Genomic DNA, 19,333 nt, shown 5'->3' on the forward strand with positions numbered 1-19,333 from the left:
CTCCTTCACATATACTTTATAGAATTGCACATTTTCAACACGAAGTAAAGCAACGTACTCCTCTATAGTCGGAGTTATATCTTCTCGATTGAAGGTAAAACATTGGTAAGCCGGATCCCAAAATCTGACCATGGCTTGGATCAATCGTTCGTCTACGTTGACAGCAATCAAGTTGGCTATGTCCCCATATCTTTCAGTAAAGATACCCCTAGTGTCTGAGTCCCATTGATTCCAAACCCGAACCAAATCTTCAAGGTTATTCTGGCGAACATTCTCAGTTACGTGCTCGGGCAGATTGGCAATACATCCCTCCACTAGACTATCCGCTTTTTTTTCTGAGTTTTCAGAGACCAGTCTCGAACCACGGCATTCTTCTCGGTTGTTTGTATAATTGACTCTTCCATTAGAAACCCGTTTTTTTTTGGCAACCGATCTCTAGTCAACACCTTCCTAGTATGATGCCTATGATGCATGATGAAAAATAAGAACACAGACAAACATCTTGGTTAGTACAACAAATATGAATTACGGAAAATCAAAATAGAAAGTGTAAATGTTAAAGAAATAAGAAAGGAAGAGGCGTTTCTCCTATGTACTTATTTTGGTGACTATTAACAATGGAGGTTTGGCATGGCTCTAATTAAGTGGCTTCTACGGTTCACTATATGCGGTTTCAGTTCTATACAGGTACTCGAATTGTCTGTACTGTCATCTACTAAGATTAGTACGAAGCCTTGGTCGTAGCCCATCACAGGCTCACGAGTTCAATTCGAAATATTACATTTACTTATGCCTATGCGGAGGGACAAGTTAACTCACGAAAGAATAAATCATATGTAATCCGAAAGTATTCACTAGCCTGTGCGGAGGGACGAGTTAACTCACGAAGGCATAGCGTTTACTTTCACTTAAACGGACGGAGCCCGGGTATAGAGCTCATGTTATGCAAAGATGCACATGCACGGTGTGTAGGGAGAAACTCCCAAACCTTTCATTTTATTTAAAAACTAAACCAAAATTAAAACCATAAAAATTTAAAGCTGAAAAACAACCAGATAAAACTAGTTAGAAGAATATATACAACATGATGCAAATGCATGATTTTTTAAAAACACAATTTTAGGATCACGACTAAATATTAATTTGAACAAGGAATTTTGAAAATTTTGACAACACGCGTTTAATTCAACTCGACTCTCAAAATGCGGTCCCCAGCGGAGTCGCCAGCTGTAGCGACGTGAAAATTTTTAACTTGGTCGCTAATTGTGGCGATTTAGTGAAAACTTGAAAATTGAAGTTTGATTTGAAATAAATAAAAAAGGGAGTCGCCACCGATCCTTTTATAGGTGTGATCGGACACCTAATGAATTTATTTTTAAAATAAAAAGAAGGCCGAATTTAGGTCTACGTCAAAATCCAGAGAAAAAATTAGGGTTCGGGAGTTGGTTACGCGCGAGGAAGGTATTAGCACCCTCGCGACGCCCAAAATTGGTATATTATAAAACACGTGTTGTCTTGATTTTCAAAAATACGAGTTCAATGTAACATTTAGTCGTGATCCGATTGAAAAGACGAGAAATTTTAGTTTTTTTCAGTTTTTCAGAAGAGTGTTTTGTCTTTAATATGGGCCGACAAATTCTATCCAACATAGCGATGAAATCTACGGCTTAATGTTAAATCGATACATTGCCTTACTTATTAAAAAACAAAAATAAGATTTTCAAAATAATGCAAAGCAAATTAATAAATAAAAATAAATAGAAGACAAATCCAGAAGTATATTGAAGTAAATATAAGTATGACAATAATATTACAAACAATAAAGATGTATGCGATATTGCACGTAATACGAGAATTAAACATGAAATGGAAATGGTGAATGTACATGTATACGCGTATAATAATGATATTAAGAGTATGTACGTAATATATATATAAATAGTAATAGTATTAGAAATATACTATATATAGTGTTTGAAATCTATACATAATATAGTAAATATATATATAACTTGTATTGTTAAAATATATACATAATATATACATATATATGTATAAAATGAATATTAAAAAATGTATGTACATGACATATATGAAAAATACATTAAAATAAAATTAAAATAAGTGATGATAGTGAAAATAATAGGTAGAATAATAAATATACGAAAATAATACTATATATAAGCTACGTATACAAGAATAATAAAATATGTGTACTAATATTAATAATAAAAATAGTAGGAATAAAATAAATGTAATAATAATATTAAAAAATAAAAATATCAATTTCACATAAAGATATACCTATATATATATATTAAAGATGCATACATATGTAATAAAATATATAAATAACATGATATTAAAAAATATATACGCAATATGTATGATAAAAATAATAATATACATAATATATATGTAGCACCCTAAACCCGGCCCAGATGTTATGGCCTGATCCGACATGCCACATCGAAGCATTCAAAACATTTTCGATCCAGAAAGAAAACTTCTTGAGTGTTTTAAAAGATGATTTCACTATAGCTGAAAGTGAATGGAAGCTGTGCACCAGGTAGGAAACCGGAAAAGAGGAGGTGAGTCCATCGGACTCCTTAAGTACCAAACTCCCTTCGGATCCAATCCTAGACATGCAAACCGCCATTGCCATACCTTAACGTCATGTATATTTCTAGGAAACCAATTTGATTAAGTCCTTTTTAGGAAAAGTGATTAATTTTGGAAAATATCTTCATTGCGGAAGCTTTGCTTGTTTTCTTGTTATTTTGAAATCAATTACTGTTTTTGAAAACGCGCCCTAAAGCTATCCAATTTCAATAGTTAAATATAAATATTACCTATCTTAATAAAACATATAAAAACCATCAAAAATAAATAAGCGGCCTTATTACATTTAAAAGCCCAAAACCTCAAACGTAATTAAAAGGATGTCCAGTTCACCAGAAGAAAATCAAACTTTCAGAACGGGTGGCCACTCCGAATTCCCTCACAGCTCCAAGCCCACTATGGTTGGGGATTTCCTGCGTAGATGAAAATAAAAGGGGTGAGTTTGGGGAAACTCAGTGTGTAAGGAAAACCCATTCAAAGCCCAAGTCAGCTCAAGTCTATTGGGCCTAAGCCCATTCAGGTAACAGTGGTACTGGGCCAGAGCCCTTTTCAAATTACAACAAACTGGGTCTTAGCCCCTTATTCAGATAACAGTATGGCCCATAGGCCCATTTCAAAATACATGCAACATCAGTAAACATATGCAAGCCCATTTGGGGAGACTACTAAACTCACCAACCACTACACTCCACCCGTACCAGCCATACACTCCATGTGGGGAATAGCTCAACCCACCCAGCCCAACACTCCACAGTTGCAGCCTTGCTGCTCAGTTAACAGTAAATTGAGGCAAAGCCTCCAGTACGTGGACAAGCCACTTTCAGTACTTCCTCCATCAATATCCCAGTCCCATGCATCAGATAATAACAACATGGCATGCAGTAAATAACAACAGTCAAACATGCATTTAGGTCAATTTAACCCTAAGGGTATTTCGGTAATTTATCTACTAGGGGTAAAACTGTAAATTTTCTATTTTTAAAGGTATTTCAGTAATTTATCTATTTTAGGGTTTTTCATGCATATTCCTACTTTTCATGTACTAACAGAATCACGTACTAAGGGTTCTTACTGAATTGGGCCCGTTGGCCCATCGTTCCAATTTTGGCCCATAAGCCCAAAAATATCGAGGGCACAGAAATCATGCACTTTGCAGTCCAAATTTTACAGCTTACCAAAAACATTAATCGATTTACCTCACGAGCATTCGCACACTCGCAAATCTACAAAATACTGGTTTTCGGCATTTCGGCTTTTCGACTTTTGCCGATCCAGACTAAGAAAGAGGGTGTTAGTTACACACCTGTTTGCGACGATATGCTGACGAGATCCACACACGAACCGCCTACAATTGGATTACTAACACGTTAATCTAACTATTCAAATACAAACTACGTATTAGCCCCTTACAATATTCGGCCAACCACACCTACAGATCATAGTAAGCTTATAAGAAATCAATAAGCAACTCATTAACAAATTTTTGTCAATGTTTACCACTTAATCATAATTTCACTGCAAGCTATCTTCCTGAGCAACAGTCACTAAATCATTTATAACTGGAGCTACGAAACTCCAAATCAAGTGCCGTTAATTTTCCCTGAAAATAGACTCATATATCTTCCATCCATAAAATTTTCAGAATTTTTGGTATGGCCAATCAATACCATATTTTTCTTAAAGTTTCCCATGTTTCACTGTTTGACTAATCTGACCACTCTTCATTACGAATCAAATTTCTCGTTGTACAGAATTCGAAATATGTTATCGTTTATTCCAATTGAAAATAGACTCATTAAGCTTTAATTACATAATTTATTCAGCTTCTAATTCATCTCCCACAATTTATGGTGATTTTCCAAAGTCACGTTACTGCTGCTGTCTCAAGCAGATTTATTACCAAATCAACTCTTTCACACATACCTTACATGCATGTTATTTAAACATGTATATCACCAATCAATCATCACATATCTATGATTTTACTTAAGTATAATCTCCATTTCATCATTTTAAAGCACAACATGTTAGCCGATTTTCCCTTTAGCATCTAAGGCACATGCATGCTCATTTGTTTGGCTCAACTTCACCTATCTTCCATTTTTCATCAAAAGAACATGAAACAACAACCATTTCCTTCATTTTAATTCATGACTAAATGCTCACAACACAACTGAGAATCAAAATATGCTTCAAGAGTTAAGGTAGAATCAAGAAGAACTCATGAACATCAAGATAGAAGCAAACTACCATGAACTTACCTTCAATTTTCTTCCCCAAGTGACCGAACATTAAGAGCTTTCTCCTCTCTTTTCTCTTCTCTAACTTTAGGCTATGAAGAACAAAGATGGACAAAACTTTGTTCTTTTCACCCCTTTTTCTTTTAATAAAATTTCATATTTCATCCATTTAATTCTTTAATACAAAAGACATGAAATGCCCATCATGGAACATTTACCTAAACCATTATCATGGAACATTTACCTAACCCATTATCATGAAATATTTACCTAATCCATTATCATGGAACATTTACCTAACCCATTATCATGGAATATTTACCTAATCCATTATCATGGAACATTTACCTAACCCATTATCCATTTGTACCATGAATTATGGATATCAAGTGCTCATATTGTCTACAACAACATGATGGCTAGCCACTTCATGTAAAATGGGAGGTTTGTCATGCAAATCCTCCTATTTTGCACTCCTATTTATTTGGCCATTTCAATTTAGCCTATAGCATTTTCAAACATTTTCACATAGGTCATATTTCATAATTTCACTTACAAATGACAAAATCAAAGCATGAAATTTTGCCAACATTCACAGAATTCCCGAAAATTGGGGCGTTACAACTCTACCCTCATTAAAGAAATTTCGTCCTCGAAATTTACCTGATCCAACTAGTTGAGGGTATTGTTGACGCATAGTCTCTTCTGCTTCCCAAGTAGCTTCTTCCCTTCCATGATTACGCCAAAGTACTTTCACTAACGGGACAGATTTCCTTCTGAGAACCTTAACATCTCGAGCCAATATTTGCACAGGCTCCTCCTCAAAGGTCAAATCAGTCTAAACTTCAATTTCTACAACTGGCAGGACATGAGCAGGGTCAGCACGATAACGCCTTAACATGGAGACGTGAAAAACATCGTGAGTCCTGTCTAACTCTGGAGGCAATTCCAACTGATAAGCCACTGGGCCTACTCGCTTGAAAACCCGATAAAGCCCAATGAATCGCGGACTCAACTTTCCCTTCTTACTAAACCTTAATATCTTCTTGTAAGGAGAAACCTTTAAGAAGACCATATCACCTACTGAGTACTCAATCTCCTTACGCTTCAAATCTGTATACGACTTTTGCCTATCAGATGCTTCTTTTAACCGTTCCCTAATTATTCTGACCTTATCCTCAGTATCAGCTACCAACTCTGGTCCAAGAACTTGTCGCTCTCTTAGTTCAGTCCAACAACTAGGTGTACGACACCTTCGTCCATACAGTGCTTCATACGGTGCCATTCGAATACTCGCCTGGTAATTGTTATTGTACGCAAATTCTGCCAACGACAAGTAATCCTTCCAACTACCTCGAAAGTCAATCACGCATCCCCTCAATATGTCCATAAGAATCTGAATAACCCTCTCTGACTGACCATCGGTTTGGGGATGGAAAGCCGTACTAAAGTTCAATCGCGTCCCCAACGCCTCATGCAATTTTTGCCAAAACTGAGATGTGAATCTGGGATCCCGGTCAGAGATAATTGAAACTGGGACTCCATGAAGTTGCACAATCTCCGCCACATACAACTTGGCTAACTTTTGAAATGAAAAGTTAGTACGAATAGGTATGAAATGGGCCGATTTGGTCAACCTATCCACAATCGCCCACACCGAGTCTTTCTTTGATGGTGTCAAAGACAACCCACTCACAAAGTCCATGATTACCCTCTCCCACTTCCAAAGTGGTATCTTCACCAGTTGTAACAGTCCAGAAGGTAATTGATGCTCAGCTTTCACTTGTTGGCATGTCAGACATTTTCCTACAAACTTTGTTACTTCTCGCTTAAGTCCGGCCACCAGTACACTTCTCGCAAGTCGTGATACAACTTATTCCCTCCAGGATGCATGGCACATGTCCCCCATGAGCTTCTTTCAATATTATCTGCCTTAAATCAGAGTCCCTTGGAACACAAATTCTTCCTCGGAAACACAAAACTCCATCATCATTTAAACCAAACTCAGAAGTTTCCCCTTCCTTAACTTGTTGAAAACGAGCAACCAAAGACTCATCTTCCAACTACTTTTCCTTAATCTGGTCCACCCAGGTTGGCCTTACTTGCAATTCAGCCAACAAACTGCCATCATCATACAGACTCAAACGAGCAAACATTGCTCTCAGATCAGATACGGTTCTACGACTTAAAGCATCGGCTACCACATTAGCCTTGCCTGGATGATACTCGATCGAACAGTCATAATCCTTAAGCAACTCAATCCATCTCCTTTGCCTAAGGTTCAGCTCTTTCTGAGTCAACAAATACCTAAGACTCTTATGGTCAGTGTATATAATACACCTTTCTCCGTACAAGTAATGTCTCCAAATCTTAAGTGCGAATATCACTGCTGCCAACTCCAAATCATGAGTCGGATAGTTCCCCTCATGAGGCTTAAGCTATCGTGATGCATATGCAACCACCTTACCCTCTTCCATTAACACCCAGCCCAAACCCACGTGTGATGCGTCACTGTACACACTAAAATCCGTCCCAGACTCCGGCTGAATTAACACAGGTGCTTCAGTCAGAACTTTCTTCAACTTCTCAAAAGCCTCCTACTGGGTCTCAGTCCATACAAACGGTACCCCTTTCCTTATGAGTTTTGTTAGAGGTGCTGTCATCACAGAAAAACCTTCCACAAACCTTCTATAGTATCCTGCCAACCCTAGGAAGCTTCGAATTTCCGACACCGTCCTAGGTGGCTTCCACTCCAAAATTGCTTCAATCTTTCGAGGGTCCACCTTAATCCCTTTGGCAGAGACCACATGTCCTAAGAAGGTTACCTCCGTCAACCAAAATTCACACTTGCTGAACTTCGCAAAGAGTTCCTTCTCCCTTAACACTCGCAGCACTATACGGAGATGCTCATCATGTTTTGCTTCAGTTTCAGAATATACCAGGATATTATCAATGAAGACGACTATGAATCGATCCAAGAATGGTTGGAACACCCGATTCATCAGATCCATAAATGCTGCAGGAGTGTTCGTCAGTCTAAATGGCATAACTAAAAATTCGTAATGACCATACCGAGTCCTGAATGTCGTCTTATGGATATCTGCCTCCTTGACTCTTAACTGATGATATCCAGATCGAAGGTCGATCTTAGAAAATACAGAAGCTCCTCTAAGCTGGTCGAACAGATCGCCAACCATTGGCAGTGGATACTTATTCTTAATCGTCAGTTTGTTCAACTGGGAATAATCAATGCACATCCACATCATACCATCCTTCTTTTTCACGAATAGCACCGGTGCTCCCCATAGAGACACGCTTGGCCTAATGAAGCCCCTATCCAACAACTCTTGAATTTGAGCCTTTAACTCTACTAACTCTTTCGGTGCCATCCTATACGGTGCGATGGACACGGGCGCCGTTCCAGGCAACAAATCTATTCCAAACTCAACTTCTTGGTTCGGAGGCAATCCTGGAAGCTCTTCCGGAAAAACATCTTGGAACTCCTTTACGGTCATAACCTTATCCACTGTCAATCCTTCCTCTTCTGACTGACTTACAAATGCCAAATAGGTCTCACAACCTTTCTGAATCTACTTTTCGGCTCTTAAAGCCGATACCACATTGGACAAATAATCCCTTCGCTCACCTATCACCATAACCTCCTCATCCTTTGTGGTCCTTAACACCATTCGTTTAGTAGCACAATCCAGGGTCGCCTTATGCTTAACAAGCCAGTCCATTCCCAAAATGAGATCAAACTCTCCAAACGGTAACTCCATCAGACCTCCAGGGAAAATTCTACATTGAGTTTTCAAGGGTACATCCCTATACAATTTGTCTACCCTAACCGAGTGACCCAAAGGACTTAGTACAGATACCCCACTCACAATCTCCTCAGAGCAGTCCAAGTCGTCCATAATCTATTCTGTGGCCTCCAACCAATATTCCGCCATATTCGGGGCTATACCAGACACGCCCTTAAAGATCTCCGCTCCGTTTGCCTGAAGTCGTTTAGAAATAGATCTCCGAACTCCATTGCCCGTACTTGCCCCGGCAACCCTTTCCAGAACACGAAGCATTGCCAGTGACAGAGCATCATCCCCAGCACCGCGGTCATGAGACTCTACCGCTGTTGTCGGTGGTACCGGTGCATCCACTGCCTGTATATGTCTCGAAGACGAAGATCTCGCTCGAGCACTTCCTCGGCTTCGTCCACGGCCTCTTGTTTTATGCATCAATTAATATTACAATGTTTATTACAGATGTTTTATGAATCAGACAGTAGTTCAGAGTTTGTTTTCGCAAAATCGAAGTCTAGCTACAGTTTCAGTCTCTTATCAGATTTTTCCTATGGTTTCAGTATGATCCTATCTAGAGTATCTTAGCAGGATTTCAGTACAGACAGATAAGTCAGAAAAATATTCAGAAGAGTTCAGAGTAATACTTACAGGCTTGAGCCAGAGATTCGGAATGCCACATTCTAAAGATCTAAATTTTGAAAATCGAGTTTTTCGCATTCTTTATAAAATTTTTGTTTTCGAAATTCTTTGTTTTTGTAAACCCATTCCACAGCCGAGTTGTTGCAACCTCAGCTCTGATACCACTAAATGTAGCACCCCAAACCCGGCCCAGATGTTATGGCCTGATCCGACATGCCACATCGAAGCATTCAAAACATTTTCGATCCAGAAAGAAAACTTCTTGAGTGTTTTAAAAGATGATTTCACTATAGCTGAAAGTGAATGGAAGCTGTGCACCAGGTAGGAAACCGGAAAAGAGGAGGTGAGTCCATCGGACTCCTTAAGTACCAAACTCCCTTCGGATCCAATCCTAGACATGCAAACCGCCATTGCCATACCTTAACGTCATGTATATTTCTAGGAAACCAATTTGATTAAGTCCTTTTTAGGAAAAGTGATTAATTTTGGAAAATATCTTCATTGCGGAAGCTTTGCTTGTTTTCGTGTTATTTTGAAATCAATTACTGTTTTTGAAAACGCGCCCTAAAGCTATCCAATTTCAATAGTTAAATATAAATATTACCTATCTTAATAAAATATATAAAAACCATCAAAAATAAATAAGCGGCCTTATTACATTTAAAAGCCCAAAACCTCAAACGTAATTAAAAGGATGTCCAGTTCACCAGAAGAAAATCAAACTTTCAGAACGGGTGGCCACTCCGAATTCCCTCACAGCTCCAAGCCCACTATGGTTGGGGATTTCCTGCGTGGATGGAAATAAAAGGGGTGAGTTTGGGGAAACTCAGTGTGTAAGGAAAACCCATTCAAAGCCCAAGTCAGCTCAAGTCTATTGGGCCTAAGCCCATTCAGGTAACAGTGGTACTGGGCCAGAGCCCTTTTCAGATTACAATAAACTGGGCCTTAGCCCCTTATTCAGATAACAGTATGGCCCAAAGGCCCATTTCAAAATACATGCAACATCAGTAAACATATGCAAGCCCATTTGGGGAGACTACTAAACTCACCAACCACTACACTCCACCCGTACCAGCCATACACTCCATGTGGGGAATAGCTCAACCCACCCAGCCCAACACTCCACAGTTGCAGCCTTGCTGCTCAGTTAACAGTAAATTGAGGCAAAGCCTCCAGTACGTGGACAAGCAACTTTCAGTACTTCCTCCGTCAATATCCCAGTCCCATGCATCAGATAATAACAACATGGCATGCAGTAAATAACAACAGTCAAACATGCATTTAGGTCAATTTAACCCTAGGGGTATTTCGGTAATTTATCTACTAGGGGTAAAACTGTAAATTTTCTACTTTTAAAGGTATTTCAGTAATTTAGCTATTTTAGGGTTTTTCATGCATATTCCTACTTTTCATGTACTAATAGAATCACGTACCGAGGGTTCTTACCGAATTTTGGCCCATTAAGCCCAAAAATATCGAGGGCACAGAAATCATGTACTTTGCAGTCCAAATTTTGCAGCTTACCAAAAACATTAATCGATTTACCTCACGAGCATTCGCACACTCGCAAATCTACAAAATACCGGTTTTCGACATTTCGGCTTTTCGACTTTTGCCGATCCAGACTAAGAAAGAGGGTGTTAGTTACACACCTGTTTGTGACGATATGCTGACGAGATCCACACACGAACCGCCTACAATTGGATTACTAACATGTTAATCTAACTATTCAAATACAAACTACGTATTAACCCCTTACAATATTCGGCCAACCACACCTACAAATCATAGTAAGCTTATAAGAAATCAATAAGCAACTCATTAACAAATTTTTGTCAATGTTTACCACATAATCATAATTTCACTGCAAGCTGTCTTCCTGAGCAACAGTCACTAAATCATTTATAACTGGAGCTACGAAACTCCAAATCAAGTGACGTTAATTTTCCTTGAAAATAGACTCATATATCTTCCATCCATAAAAGTTTCAGAATTTTTGGTATGGCCAATCAATACCAGATTTTTCTTAAAGTTTCCCATGTTTCACTGTTTGAATAATCTGACCACTCTTCATTATGAATCAAATTTCTCATTGTACAGAATTCAAAATATGTTCTTGTTTATTCCATTTGAAACTAGACTCATTAAGCTTTAATTACATAATTTATTCAGCTTCTATTTCATCTCCCACAATTTATGGTGATTTTCCAAAGTCACGTTACTACTGCTGTCCCAAGCAGATTTATTACCAAATCAACTCTTTCACACATACCTTGCATGCATGTTATTTAAACATGTATATCACCAATCAATCATCACATATCTATGATTTTACTTAAGTATAATCTCCATTTCATCATTTTAAAACACAACATGTTAGCCGATTTTCCCTTTAGCATCTAAGGCACATGCATGCTCATTTGTTTGGCTCAACTTCACCTATCTTCCATTTTTCATCAAAAGAACATGAAACAACAACCATTTCCTTCATTTTAATTCGTGACTAAATGCTCACAACACAACTGAGAACCAAAATATGCTTCAAGAGTTAAGGTAGAATCAAGAAGAACTCATGAACATCAAGATAGAAGCAAACTACCATGAACTTACCTTCAATTTTCTTTCCCAAGTGACCGAACATTAAGAGCTTTCTCCTCTCCTTTCTCTTCTCTAACTTTAGGCTATGATGAACAAAGATGGACAAAACTTTATTCTTTTCACCCCTTTTTCTTTTAATAAAATTTCATATTTCATCCATTTAATTCTTTAATACAAAAGACATGAAATGCCCATCATGGAACATTTACCTTAACCATTATCATGGAACATTTACCTAACCCATTATCATGAAATATTTACCTAATCCATTATCATGGAACATTTACCTAACCCATTATCATGGAATATTTACCTAATCCATTATCATGGAACATTTACCTAACCCATTATCCATTTGTACCATGAATTATGGATATCAAGTGCTCATATTGTCTACAACAACATGATGGCTAGCCACTTCATGTAAAATGGGAGGTTCGTCATGCAAATCCTCCTATTTTGCACTCCTATTTATTTGGCCATTTCAATTTAGCCTATAGCATTTTCAAACATTTTCACATAGGTCATATTTCATAATTTCACTTACAAATGACAAAATCAAAGCATGAAATTTTGCCAACATTCACAGAATTCCCGAAAATTGAGGCGTTACAATATAAAAAATACAAATAATATATACATATACTAAAAAATGATAATAATAAAAACAAATATTAACACACTACGTAAGTACGCACATGCATATCTATGTACCAATAATATTAATAAATAATAGATAATAATAAAATAATAATAACGATAATAGTAAAAATACAAAAGAAAGTATGACATAATAATAAAGTAAGGAAAATGAATAATAATATATTAAATATAATAGTAAATATAATGATGGTAAAAATACCATATCTAAAGAGTATATATATATTCGTACATAATAATAATATATACTAATATTTATAAAAAAAAGAGTAAATATAATAATAATAATATTAAGTATGGTATAATATAACAATGATAATAATAATAAATAACAATGATATTACAAATACTATTTAAGAACAAAAACATAAAAAGGGACGAAATTGAGGTCAGAACAGAATTCTTGGGGTGAAATTGGAAACGAAATAGGGAAATCGGGCCAAATTACAATGCGTGTGTGACCTAAAGGGACCAAAAGCGCAATATTCCCAACTGTTAAAACGCTGCGCTTAGCCAAGGACTAAATTGAAAGGTGCGATAAATTTTGGGGCCGAATTAAAAAATGGAAAAAAATTGATTGTAGAAGCACGAAAAAAGGAGAGGTTCAACGCGTAAATAACCTCTCCCTTAAAGAAACGCGCGGACCTTAGCTGGAGCGGGTCGGGTCGACCCGATCCATGATGAAACGACGTCATTTCAGTGCTTAAGTGCAGGGCCTAAAACGACGCTGTTCTAGACCCCTATATAAGTTAAAAAATTTTGAAAAAAAAGTCATTTCTGCATGTTGAGGGAAAAAAAAGAGAGAGAGAGGGAGCCATTTTCTCTGGACCAAGTCCAGAATCCGGCCCAGAAGGCCACCGTTGCTGCCGCACCTCCGTCGCCGCCGGCCACCGTACACGATGGTCGGACTTTTAAAAAGGGTATTTTTTTGTTCTTTTTTTATTTTTTATATGTTCTTTATTTTTATGTATATATACGTATAAAAATGAAATCTTTATGTATATATGAATGTATTGATGCGCGTATGAAAAAGAAAAATGTTGGCTACCTTAGATTGAATCTGCTTATTGCTTTACTATTTTTCTTCCTTCGATTTGAACTGATTTCTTTGTTTTAAAATCTGTTGTTTGTATGGATGTAGAATGGCCTGCTTTTCTCTTTTGATTTTTGTATTTTTAAGAACCTCTCCTTTTTACAATTGTTTAGATCGGCCTTTATAGCCATTTACATTGCTCTCTAATCTATTCTTGCTGCTTGCGTGTTTCATTTGTTGTGCAGGTGGAGCAATCCGGTGACAGAGGGCAAGTGGGGAGAGTTGGTGGCCATGGCAGACGGCAGAAGACGGAAGACCCTAGGTGCGGCGCACTTAGGGTTTGGTTGTTGATTTGATTGGGATGGGCTAGGATTTGGTAGGATTTGGGCTTCTGTTGGGCTAAATTTAGGTGGGTTAAAATCGGGTAGTAGTTATTTGGGTTAAATTTTGGGGTATTGGGCTAGGTTAAGTTTAGGTTTTGGGTTAGTAGTATTTGGGCCAGGGGATTTGATTAGAATTAGACTTGATTATTGGGCTTCGGGTATAGGTTTGAAAATGGGTTAAGGGGTTTAGGGATTGGGTTATAAATGGGCCCATGTAATCTTAATATACACAAGCCCAAAATTGGCCTACAACATGGCTATTCTAGTTGTACAATAATTTGGTGTACAATAGTCGGGGATACAAAGCTACAATGCTGACTTCTCCTTATTCGTGTGATCCCTCTATATTGTCAAACTCGGCTCAATGTGGCTGCATTTGCCAAAGGGATAAGAAATTGAAGGCTATCTTACAGAACAAAGTGACAGTAAGTTGGAAGCTTGAGCCTTTATTAATGGATATCCAACAGCTACTACAACTATCTATCCAATCTATTCACAGTCAGCCTTCGTTGCAGCGTCAGCCCTAACTTTGCATTTGCTATGTTATCTAGCAGCCCCTGATAAAATTTTCTATATTCATACATTAAACGGGGTTTTCTGTTAAAAGTACATATTGAATGATAAAAAAAACACATGAAATATGCAAGATGAAAGTTGGAAGGGTGTCTAGAAGTACTAAGGTCCGCAATGTGTCCATCTTTTCTTATGGCTAGTGTATAAACAACGGTTGCTTACTAATAAGAATCTTTTTGTTTTCCAAGGCTAGGAGCTCTTTGGAGACTATTAAAGTGTCTTTAAGTTGCGTGAAATAGTATAGCACAATTTATAGCTGGGAACTGTATAGAAATAGTAATTCAAAATATCTTTCAGGAAATTGTTTGAATGTTAGGGTAGTAAAGTGTTAGCATTAGTCGGATTAATTTAGGTTTTTTTTCTCACCAAATAAGGAAAGAAAAGAAAACTATATTTTTAAATAATTATTAAAAGGTTGAAACATGCTCTAAGTTTATGTAACTTTTGATACATTTGAAATTTAGTCAATATACTTTTATTTTAACAAATTTAAACTCTCTACTTTTTAGATTTCAAAATTCAAGTCCAATTATGAATATCATTAAAATTCTTCAGTTGATTACAATGCTATTTTTTTTTGTTACATATTGAGTGAGTAATTTTTTATTTCAAAATGTTACACCAATAAATTAATAAAAAATTTTAACAATATTGATAATTGAAATAAAATTTTAAAATTTTGATCATGTCAGTTATGAGTTCAGAGACTATTTATGTAAAAAAAAAAAGAAAAAGAAAAGAACATTGAGGAAGAAGCGCCATATTCATGCATGGGTTAAATGGCCAAAGTGGTATGTGTTGGCATGGTTGAAATGTGGTCAATTAGGTTATGTGTTGATATGAAAATTAGTTAAGGTTTTTTGGATGAAACATGATCATTTTGATGCAAATGTAAGGATGAATGCTTAGTTGTGATTGAGGTGTCTAAATGATATATTGGTTGAATGGACTTATGGTATACTGAAATGATCTTATTATGCATATTTTGGCATGTTTTGGTGCCTTGATCATACGTTCATTTGGCGTATTGGTGTAGCGACGTAAAAATTTTAGCTTAGCTTGGTCGCTAATTGTGGCGATTTATTGAAAAAAAAGTTTGAAATTTGACGTTTGATTTTTGAAATAAACAGGGAGTCGCCACCGATCCTTTTTCCTAGGTGTGATCGGACACCTATTAGATCTCTTATTAAAACAAATAAAAGGCTAAATTTAGGTCTACGTTAAAATCCAGAGAAAATTTAGGGTTCGGGAGTCGGTTACGCGCGAGGAAGGTATTAGCACCCTTGCGACGCCCAAAATTGGTATCTTATTAAACACATGTTGTCTTGATTTTCAAAAATACAAATTCAATTTGACATTTAAGTGTGATCCGATTGAAGGAAATGAGAAGTTGCAAGTTTTTTTGTTTTTTAGAAGGATGTCCCGTTTTTTAACACGAGCCGATTAATTTCACCCAACATAGCGATGAAATCGATGACTTAATGTTAAAATCAGTACATTGCCTTATTCTTAAAATTAAAATGTAAAAAGTTTTTAAAATGATAGTAAAAAAAATCCAAGAATATTATTGTCAAAAAATACGAATAATGATGTGAATAATAAAATAAATAAAATATAAAATATTAAAATATCAAAATATTAAAATAATAATAATTAATATTGACAAATAAAAAATAAAATAGAAATAAAAATATGTACATAATATACATATATTAGAAATAATAATTATGTTTAAAAAAACAATACTATTAATAATACTACATCAATATGTACATATATAAAAAATAAATACGTGATAATATTAAAAATATGTACATAATATAGTGTTAAAAATACATACATAATATAGTTAAGATATATACATAAGATAACATGTAGAAAAAAAAAATATATAAATAATATAATATTAAAGATATATACATAAAATAGTATAATATATATATACGTAATATAGAATTTAAAATATACCTAATATATTAAAAGAATATATATAATATAATATTAAGAAATATAATAATAACAAAAAGGAGAGAGAGGGAGAGGGTGGATGATTTTCGGCCACAAGGCAGCCGGACCTCAAAAAAAAACCTTTTCGGTAAAAATGGGTAAGCTTCCTACTTTTATTTTTTTTTCACTTTCGTATAAAAGAAACAAAATAAGATTGAAAGGAAAACAATAAGTAAACAAAGAACTTAAAACAAGAATAGACAAAGAAACCTCTTTTGCTTTGATCTTTGATTAATCTCCAAAAAAAAACTAGCTTCTCCAAAAACTAGCCTTTACAATAACTCTTCTCCTTGATTACTTTAAAAAGAAACCTCTCCAAAAATCATTTACAATAACTTTCTCTCCCAAAAACTCTCCAAAAAAATCCTCCCCATATACAAAATATGAGAAGGCTTATATAGCCATTTACAAAATATTTTTTTATTGTTTATGTCTTCATTTGTAGGTACAAGTGGTGGTGGAGCAAGTGTGGTTAGTGGAGTAGGTAATGGAACAAGTGTGGCTAGTGGATTTGGTGGTGGAAAAGGTGTGGCTAGTGGAGTTGGTGGTGGAAAAAGAGTGGCTAGTGGAGTTGGTGGTGGAAAAAGAGTGGCTAGTGGAGTTGGTGGTGGAAAAGGCTAAGATTTAGTTGAGAAAAGTTTAGGTTGTGGGCTAGGGTTTTTTTATTTTGATTTGAGCTTAGGGTTTGGGCCATTGGGGTTTTGATGTAAATTGGGCTTTGGGTAGTTAATATTTTGGGTTTTGGGTTTAATTTTGGTGGGTTAGGTAAGGCTAAATTGGGTTTTGATGTAAATGGGCTAAAATTGGCCTACAACAGCTGCCCCTCTTTGCTTATTATCGTGTAACGAGAATAGAGCAAAGATATAAAGAAAGGCCAATTTTGCCCGGTCTTGCTAAGTATGGACTTCTTTGGTGCTCTTCTCATCCAGGTAGTCTCTTTCCAGTCCATCGCATCTTGTAGCTTTGGTTCAATTCACTACAAATTCGGAGATATGCCTTGTAGCTTCAATCTGTTCCAATGTAATTCAATATGCTCTTCTATCGCTTCAGTGAGATAAGGTTTTGGGTCTTCTCTTCTGCCACTTTAGAAAGGCAAGATCTGATATCCTCGATTAACTCCACTGCAACTTCAGGGAGACAAAATCTGGTGTCTTCAATTAGCTCTAATATTGATTCTTTACTCGGCATGTGATCCTGAGCTCAACTCATTTCTTGCAATATGAATTGACTCTGTAAAACTAGACATTAAAAACAGAAATTGAAAATAGCTCAGCACGTGAGCCAAGGCTCAACTCACCTCTCGCAAAAGTAGATTTTGAAAATACCTCGACATGTGAACCCAAGGCTCAACTCACATCTCACAATATGAGTTGATTTTTGAAAAATATAAATTGAAAAAACAGAAATTGAAAAGCAAAAATTAAAAAGACCTCAGCATGTGAGCCGAGGCTCAACTCACCTCTCGCAATATGAGTTAATTTTTGACAAACAAAAATTGAAATTACCTCAGCGTGTCCCGAGGCTCAACTCACCTTTCGCAATATGAGTTGATTTTTTGAAAAACAGAAATTTAAAAAGACCTCAGCGTGTCCTGAGGCTCAACTCACCTCTCGCAATATGAGTTGATTTTTTTTTACGAACAGAAATTGAAGAACAGAAATTGAAAAGACCTCAGCATGTGAGCCAAGGCTCAACTCACCTCTCGCAATATGAGTTGATTTTTGACAAACAGAAATTAAAAGGCTTAACTCACTTCTCGCAACATGAGTTGATTTTTGAAACAACAAAAATTAAGAATACCTCAGCGTGACCTGAGGCTCAACTCACCTATCGCAATATGAGCTGATTTTGAAAAAGTAGAAATTAAAAGGTTCAACCCACCTCTCGCAATATGAGTTGATTCTTGACAAACAGAAATTGAAATTACCTCATCGTGTCCTGAGGCTCAACTCATCTCTCGCAATATGAGTTGATTTATTGAAAAACAAAAATTTAAAAATACCTCAGCGTGTCCTGAGGCTCAACTCACCTATCGCAATATGAGTTGATTTTTTTTACGAATAGAAATTGAAGAACAGAAATTGAAAAGACCTCAGCATGTGAGCCGAGGCTCAACTCACCTCTCGCAATATGAGTTAATTTTTGACAAACAGAAATTGAAATTACCTCAGCGTGTCCCGAGGCTCAACTCACCTTTCGCAATATGAGTTGATTTTTGAAAAACAGAAATTTAAAAATACCTCAGCGTGTCCTGAGGCTCAACTCACCTTTCGCAATAAGAGTTGATTTTTTTTACGAACAGAAATTAAAGAACAGAAATTGAAAAGACCTCAGCATGTGAGCCGAGGCTCAACTCACCTCTCGCAATATGAGTTGATTTTTGACAAACAGAAATTGAAATTACCTCAGCGTGTCTTGAGGCTCAACTCACCTCTCGCAATATGAGTTGATTTTTGACAAACAGAAATTGAAATTACCTCAGCGTGTCCTGAGGCTCAACTCACCTCTAGCAATATGAGTTGATTTTGAAAAACAAAAATTAAAAGTATCTCAACGTGTCTTGAGGCTCAACTCATCTTTCACAATATGAGTTGATTTTCCTTGAAAAACATGAATTAAAAACATCAAAATACCCAAAACCTGTCCTTTGGTAGAACTCGGGTGTCTTTTCCTTTGATTCAGTGCGACTCTCATTCAAGATTTCTTGCTCTGCTGGAGTACCTGTATATGCTATGTATGATGTTATCATGATATGCACATGTTTGTCTTAAATGCTTT

Source organism: Gossypium hirsutum, chromosome A06, assembly GCF_007990345.1.
Source record: "Gossypium hirsutum isolate 1008001.06 chromosome A06, Gossypium_hirsutum_v2.1, whole genome shotgun sequence".
In the NCBI taxonomy this organism is placed as follows: domain Eukaryota; kingdom Viridiplantae; phylum Streptophyta; class Magnoliopsida; order Malvales; family Malvaceae; genus Gossypium; species Gossypium hirsutum.